The sequence below is a fragment of the Jaculus jaculus genome, chromosome 3 (genome assembly GCF_020740685.1).
Source record: "Jaculus jaculus isolate mJacJac1 chromosome 3, mJacJac1.mat.Y.cur, whole genome shotgun sequence".
In the NCBI taxonomy this organism is placed as follows: Eukaryota; Metazoa; Chordata; class Mammalia; order Rodentia; family Dipodidae; genus Jaculus; species Jaculus jaculus.
The window spans coordinates 19,857,763-19,871,567 of record NC_059104.1 but is presented as its reverse complement, the minus strand read 5'-3'; the positions used below and the strand labels follow the sequence as shown (position 1 = coordinate 19,871,567).

General features: G+C 36.2%; 1 protein-coding gene and 1 pseudogene across 2 annotated transcripts in view; both read left to right on the top strand.

The window, feature by feature from the left end:
- Gpc5 (glypican 5) overlaps positions 1 to 13,805 on the top strand; it is a 1,425,487-nt gene that overhangs the window by 538,387 nt on the left and 873,295 nt on the right. The window lies entirely within an intron of this gene.
- On the top strand, positions 10,990 to 11,108 carry LOC123459984 (annotated as a pseudogene).

Genomic DNA, 13,805 nt, shown 5'->3' with positions numbered 1-13,805 from the left:
CCCCAAGGTTTCTATTTTATCCAGTTCCCTAGTATCCAGAGTCAGATGCTGACTAGAACCTTGATATCTGTTTCTTGAGCAAAAGAAATATATAATGACGCTACCAAAGCCAGTTTCTGTAATTTGATTTTCAATAGATATAATTTATATTTACAGTTTTTTGGTACATCTCATTGGTATAGCAAGGAAATTTACCTATTCACCTCTACTTCTTCCTTCATTGTGATAAAATTGAAAACTAAGACTCATGCATATTTAAGGTATACCTACTTATGTTTGAATATGTATATATACCAATATATATATATATATATATATATATATATATATATATATATATATATGATATATATATTCTACACAGAATTCAGAGGTAAAAATTTGGCCTCAACCTTTAATTTGAGAGTAGATTTAATTCTTCAAAATCTTTGCTTACTATCTTTCAAATACTAGTATATGGTATATATACATATATATATATATATATATATATATAGAGAGAGAGAGAGAGAGAGAGAGAGAGAGATCCATACATATACACAAAAGTAATAACCATACTCAAGCTGTTAAGCTAATATTTTGACAATATAACTTACTACTTTATACTTATTCATGTATGTGTTATTAAGAAAATTTGAAATCTTACTTCTGCTGGGATGACGGACAGCAGTTCAAGCACTTGCTTACTAATCCTTCTCAGCACCCACATTAAAGCTAGACACAAAGTGGCACATACGTCTGTGCTCTCAACCTGTCTATAAAAATGGGAGGCAGAGCCTGGCATTCAGTTGCAGCAGCAAAACAGCCTGTCTTAAAGGTGGAGTAGAAGAAGATCTCAGACCTTTACATTGACCTCTAACCTCCACATGTGTGTGGCATGCACACACTTAAACACACACATAAATACAAAAAATCTATCTTAGCAAATTACAAGTATATGATACAGTAGATCACAACTATATGCTAACACTTAGATCTTCAGGAAGGTATTTTCTTTTGTAAAAGTATTTTTGTTACTGTGATTTTTTTTCTTTTTTTCTTTTCTTTTTTTGCGGCCTCTTATTGTAGCCCAGGCTGACTTGGAATTTACTTTATAGCCAAAGCTGGGTTTGAACGCATGGCAGTCCTCCTACCTCAGATTCCAGAGTGCTGGGATTAAAGACATGCAGCACCATGCCCATGGAAGCTTAGTATTTACATTTGTGTATTGATTTGTTCTTTTTAATAAAGATTAAGTATTTACATGGTTAAAAGTCCATACCATTTCTACACAGAATTCAGAGGTAAAAATTTGGCCTCAACCTTTAATTTGAGAGTAGATTTAATTCTTCAAAATCTTTGCTTACTATCTTTCAAATACTAGTCATTTTATCATTCAGTCTGTTGTAAACCGTCCATCAGGTCTCTAACAAAAGAACGATGACACAAAAAGATGGAAATCTATACTATGAACAGGTCTTATATCAACTCTTTCTGATTAATTCTCCTTTTTGTTCCCAATGCCTAACTCATCCTGACTGAATCAATCAAAAAGCTATTACTTTTGTACTTGGAAGTGCTGCTTTCAAAATCAATAAAAACACAGCTCATTTTTAATATGCAATATGTTACAAGAATAAAAATTCCCATTTTCTTGTGTTGAAAATTTAAGAAAAATGGCACAGGGGTTGGAAAATTCTGTATATATGTATGCATGTAAAATTCATAGTGGACTTTATCTTTCAACTCATGAGTTTTATCATGATTAACGTGTGTATAATGATTGTGTGTGGAGTTAAATAAATTCAAAGACAATAGTGAATTGTTACTGCATGGTGAATTACTGCTCAAGTCCTGTGTCTAATCATAGGTGCTGAATGAAGAGGATTCTTTAACAAAGGTCTGAACACAATTCATTGCTCCATTTTAAAATGAGATAATCCATCTAAACTTCAAGTAGAAGATGTGTTCAAGTTATTCACAGAGATGCTAAAAACATCTACCTGTTTAATTGCCAAATACATATCACTCACTAAATGGGAAAGAGTAGAAGTTCTGACTTCTGTTTGAGAATGATTAATGACATTGAACATAGATATGAAGAAATATCTGTTTTACAACATGCTTTAGTCAACATTCCTCTGCACAATTATGCATGCTTCTAATGTTTAACTCAATACTACAATTAACATCAATGTAAGATTTGCTTACACTTCTTTTCATTTGAAAATATATAATGCTAGTAGCAGGTGTATAATTTTGCATGAAAACAAGCTATTTTTATTAACACAAAGCCTTGACGTCATATTAAATCTGTCCAATGAGTTCTATTTGGGGTTCCTTATTATTTTAGCTAAAATTCGTTGTTTCACTTCAGTCCTTTTACTCATAATCCATGAACTTTCAGTATTCTTTCTTTGAATGTCGTCATGTGGTTATGGAAGAGTAATTTTCTGTCATTAAAAGTTGACAGCTTGCAGTGTGGCATGGACTTCTTTATAAGATAGAATTGGGTTTGGAACATGGGTGATGGATGAATTTTTACCTCCTGATGGATGGCTGTTCATTTTGTGAATGGCATTTCATCTATCAACTATTTTTGATATGGTTGATCAGAAGATGTTGCTGACTCAATTTGGGAGGATTAGCTGAAGTGAAAGTGATTCTGGTTTGAAGTTTCACTAATGCCTGTTTTTCCCTCTCGGGACGACGATGGATGGTAGGGCTTGCTCATACACCTTTCCACGTGAGAACTTTACTATGGGCTGTCTCGTTCTGTCATCCCCATGTCTTCTGGGTAAGCTGAAATAGAGACTTATGTTCTTAAGTGATTTTTCCATGTCATGGAAAATTTATGACTATCACTCTAAGTTCCTTGTGGAAAGTTGCAAGTATGAAATAATTTTGTTAAGAAAGTGAGATAGATTTCTGATCTGATATGGCAGGACATGTTCACCGTTGCCCACCCTTTGCACTTATCCAATTAAAAACTTGAAAATTCTAGTAAACAAGTGATGAGGAACTTGAAATAAATAATGGTAGCAGGATTATAAGGGCAAGTCAACAATTGGAGAGGCATTTTGTACTGGTATAATGCTTTTTTTATTACTCCAATTGAAACAGTAAGAAGAGATAAAAACAGATAAGACAACACAATAAAGAAACAAAGATGGTATAATAGAAAAGAAACAAGAAACAGAATAAGAAAAAATAAGTTTATAGTTATTAGAAAAGCAATGTAAAATAAGTATTTTTAGAATATCTGAACCAGTTTTTTAAGTTCATTTTATTTTTATTTTATTTAATTTTATTTTTTGAGAGAGAGAGAGAGAGAGAGAGAGAATGGGCATGCCAGGGCCTCCAGCCACTGCAAACAAACTGCAGACATGTGCACCACCCTGTGCATCTGGCTTACATGGGTCTTGAGGGATCAAACCTGGGTCCTTTGGCTCTGCTGGCAACTGCCTTAACCACTAAGCCATCTCTCAAGCCAGAACCAAAATTTCAAATAAAGACATAATTAAAGAAAACATACCAATAGTGTAACAACTCATTTGAATTTGTCATTTTGTGAATCATTTTGATTACAGTTTTATATATATTAAATAGTGTTTTCTACTAACATTAGAAAATGATTTATAATTGTTAAGAAATCACTATGTTATAATTTATAGCACAACTATTTCTAGTTATTATTTTTCTAAGTTTACCAACTTTCAAATTTCCTCCCTTTTTAAAGATAACATTTCAAGGCTTCCTCACTGTAAATGGCAAAAAAAAAAAAAAAAAGTAGATGCTATGCTATTTTGACTTTCTTTACTCCCATGGTACTATTTGATATTTTTTAACCAGATATTCCTTAATGTTTGACTCCGCTCTATTTAATATGTTTGCACATTTTGTAATTAACACAGCACTGTCACATGTCCTCCAGAAGGTAGTCAGGAAATGTATTCTTACTCCCTTCTTTCATTGCCTGTCCTCCATAATTTTTATACTTGGAGTAGGTGCACAGTGTTAGGATCATAAGTACAATTTTCCACACATACGTCCCTCCAATACTGGCTGCTCAGTTCTTTTCCTTGTATACCATCTACTTAGCCTTAGGGTGACTCTATAATAGAGTGCTCAGGAGGACCTTCCTTTGTACATTGTCTTCTGAATTTCTGGGTGTTCATAGCAATGGTCCTTATACTTGACTTATAGCCTGAAATGCCAAAGGGACATCTGGTGACTACTTCTTTTCTTCATTAACTTATAGGCATACCACATCTGTTGGTGTGAAATTTGACTGTCAAAGACTGATGCCAAATTAAAACTCTTTATGAATGACCAGTCCTTGTAGCTTAAACTCACTGATGCTGTTTTCTTAACTTTTCAAATATAATTTTACTATATGGGTAAATGCCTTGGAAGTGAGCTTCTGATAATAAGTTTATATACTATACTAAAATATATGTGCCTGCCTGCAATGGTCTTATTTGGCTTAATATAAAGGATTTTTTTTTACTTCTATATTATCTTTTGTGTCTTTAATTTCTTATTTTTTATTATTTTTGTTTATTTCCATTTGATTTTTTTTTTTTTTAGTCTCATTGGGTATACCAGACTGATTTTGAACTCCATATTAAAGGTTGACACCAACTTTTTACCTTACAGAATTCTGTATAGAAATGGTATGGAATTATAAAAGTGTAAAAATCTTATCTTTATTTTAAAATAGGACAAGTCAAGGGGCTAGAGAGATGACTTAATGGTTAAGGCGCTTGCCTGCTAAACCTAAGGACCCAGGTTCGATTCCCCAGCCATCTCTCCAGCCTGCTTAGATTTTTTTTTTTTAAATGAAACGACATTACCTTAAATTCTACTTTTTCATGAATTCTGTCAGCTTCTGTCTTGCTTTCTCTCTGTTCTTCACAGTCCTACATGCTTGCTTCATAGATTCTTTATGGTTTAATGTATTCTTTTTATTTATGTATTTATTTTGACTTTTTGAGGTAGGGTCTCACCCTGTACCAGGCTGAACTGGAATTCACTATAGAGTCTCAGAGTGGCCTCAAAGTCATGGCGATCCTCCTACCTCTGCCTCCCGAGTGCTGGGATTAAAGGTGTGTGCCACCACGCCCCACTTGGTTTATTGTATTCTTAAATTTCATATTTTAATGCATGAAAGCTTTGTTTCTCTTCTGTTTTATAACAACGTATTTCTGGTGTTTATGAGTGGATATGTTCCTCTTATCGTTACTTTTATAGTATATTTATATAAAGGCTAAGAACAGCCTATTGGTCTCCCTCATGCAAGGACTGGATGGATTTCTGTGCCTGTCTGAAAGCAGGATGTCCCTGTATGAAGTGATAAAGAGGTTGTCAGATTTTCCAAAGCAGCACTGAAAGAAACAATCTCAACATTTGCCTCCATGATGGTGGCCTCATTCTGAGAATATTTTGGAGCCTTCAGCTTCTTGCTTCTCAAAGCAGAGGTGGTTCAGGATAGTTCCTTCTCATGCCTGTGTTCTCCCACTTGCTACCACCTTGCTTCCAAGTTAGACATCTCTTTTTCCTTCAAACAGATCCCCTCACTTGAAGAAGTATTTTATTTATTTATTTATTTATTTATTTATTTGAGAGCGACAGACACAGAGAGAAAGACAGATAGAGGGAGAGAAAGAGAATGGACGTGCCAGGGCTTCCAGCCTCTGCAAACGAACTCCAGACACGTGTGCCCCCTTGTGCATCTGGCTAACGTGGGACCTGGGGAACCGAGCCTCGAACCGGGGTCCTTAGGCTTCACAGGCAAGCGCTTAACCTCTAAGCCATCTCTCCAGCCCATAATTTTTAAAAGTATTTTTCTGTGAGTTTTCCACATATTAGGTGAATATTCTTTTCCCACTCCCCTGAGGACAGCTGTACTGGAAGGACTTAACTCAGGACCATTATTTCTCAATCTAGTGGGGTCCTCCATTGCTCTGCCCAGAGATTTGCTAGTAAATGTCCAGTGATCAGCCACCACCAGGACCCTTCTTTCTTGGTTTTGTTAACATCAGAGTTTTCCATCCTTAATCACTCCCTTCTCAGATCAGTACTGTTTGTGACATAATGTGATATAACTTGTTATTAAAATCTTTCTTTGTCTCGTGGTTTCCATGAAAGCATATGTGTACTTTTGTAGAGAGGGACTTTTCATTTTTTATTGTTTCCCTTCTGGGAAATGAATCATCTGAGAAGCTACCATGAAAATATACAGATATTTGCATATATTTGAATTATAGAATTGCAGCTTTTAAACTTATCACAATTCCATATACTTGTACATCCCCCTCTTTTCCCAAAATGTATTTTTCTCTTTCTCTTAGGTGTTACCATTAACACAAGTATTACAAAGCATAATTTCAACCATAATAACTTCATCTAGAATAATTTTACTGGGAAAGTTGTGAAGCCCAGTAACTTCAGAAGTTTATGGTTTTGCTCCTCATTTTCAAAGGCTTTTCTGTAATGTGAACTTGACCCCCATGGGCTCTGCATGGCCATTCTCTCCTCCAGTTCATGTTGCATGGGAAGCCTCAGTAAACCCCACGCATGAACAGCAGATGTCACTGTTGGATGGAGTGAGCCACTTCCGTAACTTGATTATCTCTCCTCCAAAGTGCATTTCCAAAATCCAAATTCGGTGATTTACTGATAAAGGAAAAATAAAATAAAATTCAAACTTTGAGTCGGTTTCACAACTGACTTTGGAGAACTGGGATATAAACCAGCTTGGAAATTAGCTAAATGTGTTCACTTGATATTAAAATATATTTCCTTTTTTTAAAGAATTAATGTCACATGATAGAAGTGACTTAATTGTGAGGTATAAGGTATGAATTTTTGTGTCTCATTTGAATTATTGTTTCACACATTTTAATGTATACTTGAGGTTAACTTCTAGAAGAGTTTTTTTCTTTCAGTTAATGAAACATTGGAACCATTTCTCAAAGAATATCTAGTTAATATGAAAATACTGAAAAAATGAGTTGGAGGACTTTATTTCAGCATATACATCTCCTGAAATTCACCTGCTAATACACATTGCTATTCAGTGTTGCATTCTCCAAAGATCATAGTGTAATCCTTATTCATACTGAAGATTCAAATCTGGGTATTGCTAACTTCCAGAATGACTTTATTCCATGTAAGAGAAAAGACAAGAGCATTTTTTTCGATGTCTCTGTGATATTTAGAAGATCCCTTGTCTGTACTTGCTTCTTCCTGCTGGCATTGCAATCATTTTTCACTTTCTAAATCAGAAAATTGTCTTGGTTACATTTTATGTCTCACTGATATGTCATTAATAATTAATTATGTTTAATTTTTTACTTCATAAATATATTACTAGTCAGCTAGTTTACTTTATTTTTAAATTTTGTTTCACACTTTGTAAGGGAACCACCAATCACAAAGTATGACATTTTAATCTTAATTCCATCAGTGCTGCATGGACAGGCTCATATAATTCTTATAGCATAATGTGTCACTGTAGCAACTGAGAGTTTCAGAAAAGGTAAGACACAGCCTGTCTTTAAGAATTCTTCATCTGGGCTGGAGAGATGGCTTAGCGGTTAAGCACTTGCCTGTGAAGCCTAAGGACCCCTGTTCGAGGCACGGTTCCCCAGGTCCCATGTTAGCCAGATGCACAAGGGGGCGCACGCGTCTGGAGTTAGTTTGCAGAGGCTGGAAGCCCTGGTGCGCCCATTCTCTCTCTCTCCCTTTATCTGTCTTTCTCTCTGTGTCTGTCACTCTCAAATAAATAAAAAAAATTTTTTTTAAAGAATTCTTCATCTAAATTATGTTTTTGTGTTACTTTATTAAAGTAAAATCAAACATATTTACGTCATGATCTTCATCCTATTCTGTGCTTATCTTTTGTTCAGTGGGAGTGGAGGTTGGAAGGGAAGAACTTCCACACACTTCCAGCTCTGAGCACAGTGGTTGGGTTAGAGTTTATTTCAAATTGATGAAAGGGTGATTCAATTTATGTAAAATACTTATGTTGTTCACTCCTGACATTAGTAAGTTGATGTATATTTGCAACACATGAATGTAGGATTTAAGAGAGAAACTAGTACTGAGATATCAAGGTGGGGGCTGGTTCCTTACATGTGAATGTACTGAACATCCATGTTGCATTGGCTCAGTGTTAAACCATTAAATCTCTGTGGTATTGCACAATCTCCTTGGAGAAATGATTTGGTTTCTCCATGTAAATATTTGTGTGGTTTTGAATTTTATTCAATGAATATTAATTAACAGAAATAGATCTATGAGATAGGTTAATTTTCTAATGATGTAAAAAATGCCTTCTGAATTCATAAAGTGGGGTTGAAGAGATGGCCTAGCAGTTAAGGCACTTGATTATGAAGCCTAAAGACCCAGATTCAATTCCCCAATAGCCACATGCTCATGGTGGCACAAGCATCTGGAGTTTGTTTGCAGTAGCATGCCCATTAACTCTATCTCTATTTATCTGCCTCTTCCTCACTTATCTCTATCAAATACACAAATAAAAAAATAAAATATTTAAATTGATGTTGGGAACAAATAGATAATTTAATGATATATCCAATTATTTTACTTCATAATTTCTATTTTGAGCTTAGGTTATGGGCAACATGGCATGATTGGTATTATTCTTGAATCTGAATTTTAAAAAAGAGATATTTTATTTCTTTGCAAGGAGAGAGAGGAAGAGAGACAAGAGAAAGAGAGAGCGCACCAGGGCCTCCAGCCACTGCAAATGAACGTCAGATGCATGCACCACTTTGTGCATCTGTTTTTACATGGGAATTGGGCAACTGAACCGGGTCATTTGGCATCTCAGGCAAGCACCTTAACCTTTGAGACACCTCTGCAGCCCTTCACTCTGCTTTTTAACAGACTAGGATATATTGTACTTATAACATCAGTTAGGTTTCAGGAAGAATGAGAAGCCACATTTCCTATGTAAATTTTTTTTCGTGCAGTGACAAAAATGCAATATGAGTATGTCTTGTTAGTATACATGTCAGCTGTGGTTTGGTTTTTCCTTTGTATGAGTTATTGTCACATAGGAGAGCCATATGGATGTCAACGGTATTTCTTATTATGGTGTTAAAAGAAGAAATATTAAGAATGTGCCCCAGATGGTTTTTAGCTCCACAAGAGAACAATGATTACCGAGTAGCAGCTAGTGCATCTTTGGAAGTCATGTAACCAACTCACAGTTCACGGACAAACAGGATTTTAAATGCTAATGTTTTATCTTTGAAAGTTCATTGTATGTGACTGTTAATTAGCTTAATGTTGAGTGGCTGCCCATCTTACCTGCCTCAATAAATAACACCCTTAACAGGAGCAAGTGGAGGGAAAAGACTAGTCTTCATATTTTACCAGAATTCAAATGAAAAAATAATATGACTTTCAGCTTTAACCAGAGCCTCTAGTCATGTTCGCGCACACAATGAAACTATGAATATTGCACATGGTTTATATTTCTGGATGTATAATCACTTTTACTGATAAAAACAGTCAAGGATTTAAAAAAGAAAATAATTCTAAAGTACAAAGTCTTCTTCCAAAGAGGTACCAAGGTATTGGGGAGATGGCTCAGTGGTTAAGTATGCATAGCCTCTGAGCCCTGGGCTCAATTCTCTAGCTATACACATAGAGATGAATGGACACATGACTGCAGCAGCAAGAGACCCTGGCATGCTTGTGCAAATGTGCATGTGTGCATTCCCATACACACACACAAACACACACACACACACACATACACAAATAAAAAATGTTTAAAAACTTTAAAAATACAGGCCTGGAGAGAAAGCACAGTGATTAATCCACTTGCCTGCAAAGCCTATGAACCCAAATTTAATTACTCAATACCCAAGTAAGCCAGATGTACAAGGTGGTGCATGCATCTGGAGTTCATTTGCAGTAGCCGGAGTTCCTGCCATGCCCATTCTCTCTCTCTCTTTCTCTAATATAATAAATGAATAAGATATAAAATTATTCTAAAAATACAATTATCAAGCAGGAATGCTCAATAAAGGAACTGTGAAAAAAGTTATAATGGGAAGTTCTGCTTGGGAAATACTTTCATTGCAGCTCAAAAATGTGGAGAAGCCACAATTAGCTTGTCATGGGTGTGATAGGAGAAGTTACCAAGGATAAACTCAGCATTCCTCCCATTTTAGGGTTGTGAGCAGCCAAAGACAAAATACAGAGATACACTTACCACAATATTTGCATAGCTCAATTTAGGTTGTGAAAATGGGAAAGCTACACAGCCCACTGAGTACTGCAAAAAATCATAGGCCAGCCTGAAGGGATTGGGAGTGTGAAATTAAGTTGACTTCATACTAAGAGATGGGGTGGTGGTTTGGATCGACCCCACAAGCTCGTTTATTCTGAATGCTTGGTATCCACCAGGCAGCAGTTTGGAATGTGGAGCCTTGCTCAAGGAGGTGTGTAGTGGGGTGTGGGCTTAGGGGTTTTATAACCAAATCCCCCTTGCTAGAGTTCAGCTCACTCTCCTGAGCCTCTGTCCATGCATCGCTTTCCTCCTGCCATCATGAAGCTTTTCCTGGGCATTGTAAACCAAAATAATTGTTTTCCTCTCATCATCTGCATACTGTATTTGTCCCAGCAATGAGAAGGGAACTACAAAAGGTAGAAAATTTATCTGAGGGTGGGAAGAAAATAATATATTTCAATTTTTAAATGATAATTATCTATCTTCTTTGTTTCTCTTATTTTTGCCAATAATTTATTTTGGCTTGGGCAACAAGAAACTCTTTGGGTTGCCCTCTGGAGAACTGAATACCACTTAAGAGGAAAGGAATTAAATGAACCTTTGTGTCAACCACATACTGAGTTAGAGCAGCCTTGCTTGAAACAAAATGCATATCTTATAGATAATATATACATTTGTATATATACATATATTTCATCTTTAAGCATTACAATCAATAGCCTGAAAGGAAAAATATTGTGCTGAATGAAAGGAGAGAAGTTTGGTACTCCCCTTGACAAGGATGGAAGAGGCCCTTTCAACATGCATACAGTTAAGGCATTGCCACCTACTTTGTGGCATGTAACCACTTATTTTTTTTCTTTTGGTTTTTCAAGGTAGGATCTCACTCTGGTCCAGGCTGACCTGGAATTAACTATATAGTCTCAGGGTGGCCTCAAACTCATGGTGATCCTTCTACTCTGCCTCTCAAGTGCTGGATTTAAAGCTGTGCACCACCGTGCCCAGCTTAACCACTTTTTAAAGTAGTACTGTTTCTATTAATAAAAAAAAAGTATCCACAATTTTAGACCACATTAATTGCACATAAGTTGGAATCAACTGATGCTTCAAATTTTCACCATGACTTTTGTATATGTCATCACCTCCTCACATAATCATGCAGAACATTTCCTCCATGACTAAACCCACAAGGCTGTTCCTGGTGCCTGGAGTTGACTTCATTCATCCTGGAATGAAGGTCTCTTTCTCCCTGTCAGAGGAGTACTTGTTTTTTATTTCATATACTAAACAAATGGCCTGATTCCATCAGCCTTTCCCCCCCTTCATGTTCTATGCTTAATACCTGGCTTAGAATATGAATGATGAACAGAGCTGATGAGAATGCAGGTTTACTCATTATCCAGTGTGTGGACTTAGAAAAATTACTAATGTTTGTTGAGCATCTATTTTCTGTCCTTTAAAGTTAGAATAAGGGCTACAGATAAAGCCAGTGGTAGCATGCTTGCCTACCAAGTATGAGACCATACTCTCATTTTAGTTAGAGAAGCTTCTATTTTTATTTGGGAGTGTCTACTGGAGAGACTAAAAACTCACTGAAGTGTTGAGAAGAAGTGACAGTGGAGTATTCAGCACTAAACCAGACATCTCTTATCATATTCTCCAAGTCTCAGGAACCATTGGCAAAGAAGTGACGGAAAGAATGTGCAAGGCAAAATAAGGGAAGGGGTGCTTGGGCGTACTGTTTAAAGACATAAAATGGTCAGTGCATTCATGGCCTCACAATAAACGAAGCCACCTTCTCAAGATCTGCGTAGTATGAGGGCAAAAAATGGCATCAAAATAGAAAAAGAGGGCTGGGGAGATTGCTCAGTGGAGATGGTACTTGGTCTGCGAAGTCTGGGGAGGCAGGTTCATTTCCCCAGGACCCATTTAAACCAGATACGCAGGGTGGCACATGCATAAGAGTTCATTTTCAGGGGCTAGAGGCCCTGGGGTGTCCATTCTCTCTCCCTCTTTTTCTCTCTCTCAAATAAATAACTAAATAAATGAAAATAGAAGAAGAACTAGTGGGAAATAAAAAGTTGTTTATTGGAGGGAGGGAGTGCAAAAGAGGGTGATAGGAAGGGATTACTATCAGCGTTGACTGTGTGTATGAAACGTAGTTGTTAATAAAAACTTTTACAATAATTGGTTTAATACCTAGTACTGAAAAATAAAATTAACTAAATTAAGCAAAAAATAATAACTAGGGTAAAAGTACCAAACACATGGGGACCTTTTAAGTGTAAATAATATACTTTCAAAGAATCAGTCACATTTTCTAGAATTGATATTAATGATTTTTTTAGTACTTGTTTTGTACCAACTACTCTTCTAAAAAAAGTTTATTTGCAAGGATATATATATATATATATATATATATATATATATATATATATGCATATATATGTGTGTGTGCGTGTATTACTTATTATCCTTGTGGTAAGAAGTGGTTATCAAACACAAAGAGGCTTGAAAATTGCCCAAAGTTGCATACCTCTGACTAGTTGGGATGGATTGGTCCCGAGGTGTGGGAATGTAGCCTAAGCTCCCACTGCTACCTCTAATGGTTGATGTCTTCCCACTGTGATTCTTCTCTGAGTTAGGAGACCACTCACCTACTGTTCTGGCATCTGCCCTCGTGCTTTGTATTTCATTCCTTAGTGTATATTGCCCCCCGCCTAGTGTCAGAACTAGTTGAGAGTTATTTGTGTGGTTTGTGTGTCCACCTAGAATGTAAGGGGCCATACTAAAAACTCAAGATTTGGGCTGGGGGAAATGGCTTCATGGTTAAGGCATTTGCCTGCAAAATCTAAGGACCTTGGATCATTTTCCAGGACCACGTAAGCCAGATGTGCGAGCGTCTGGAGTTTGTTTGCAGTGGCTGGAAGCCCTGACATGCCCATTCTCTCTCTCTCTCTGTTTCTCTCTCTCTCTCTATATATATATCTGCCTCTCTCCCCCCTCTTCCAAATAAATAAAATACTTATAAAAAAAAACCTCAAGATTTACAGAACAATGAATTAGCAGGGTCCAGGAAGCAATGAAAAAAAATATGAATTATAAATGACTGATGGGACTACTTTTTGATAACCTTGTACCAGTCTCCATACCTTGGTCAGGTCAGTTTAAGATATCATGAGTAGCATACAGGTTAAGAATTATTATAGTTGGAAACCTTGTTTATGTGTATTTTGTTTATGTATTGGTAAATGTTCATGTATGTATTATATATGTATACATATGTATTTGTATGCATATAAGTATAATGTATGTGCAAAGAGGGAACAAGAAGATGAGTCTATGTAGTGTCTTGGACATTGTTTCAAACTAGAGCATGTGATCAACCAGCCTACCCTACTGAAAAGTGCTGATGGCTGTAATCCCTTCAGTTGTGTCAATTTACTAATTTCAACAAGCCAAAATGCTGCATCAGGAATTACAAACTTCTACTCCACATGCCTGGGCAGCAAGGTCACCAAGAAATCAAACAGAAGCTGAGCTAAAATCCTCC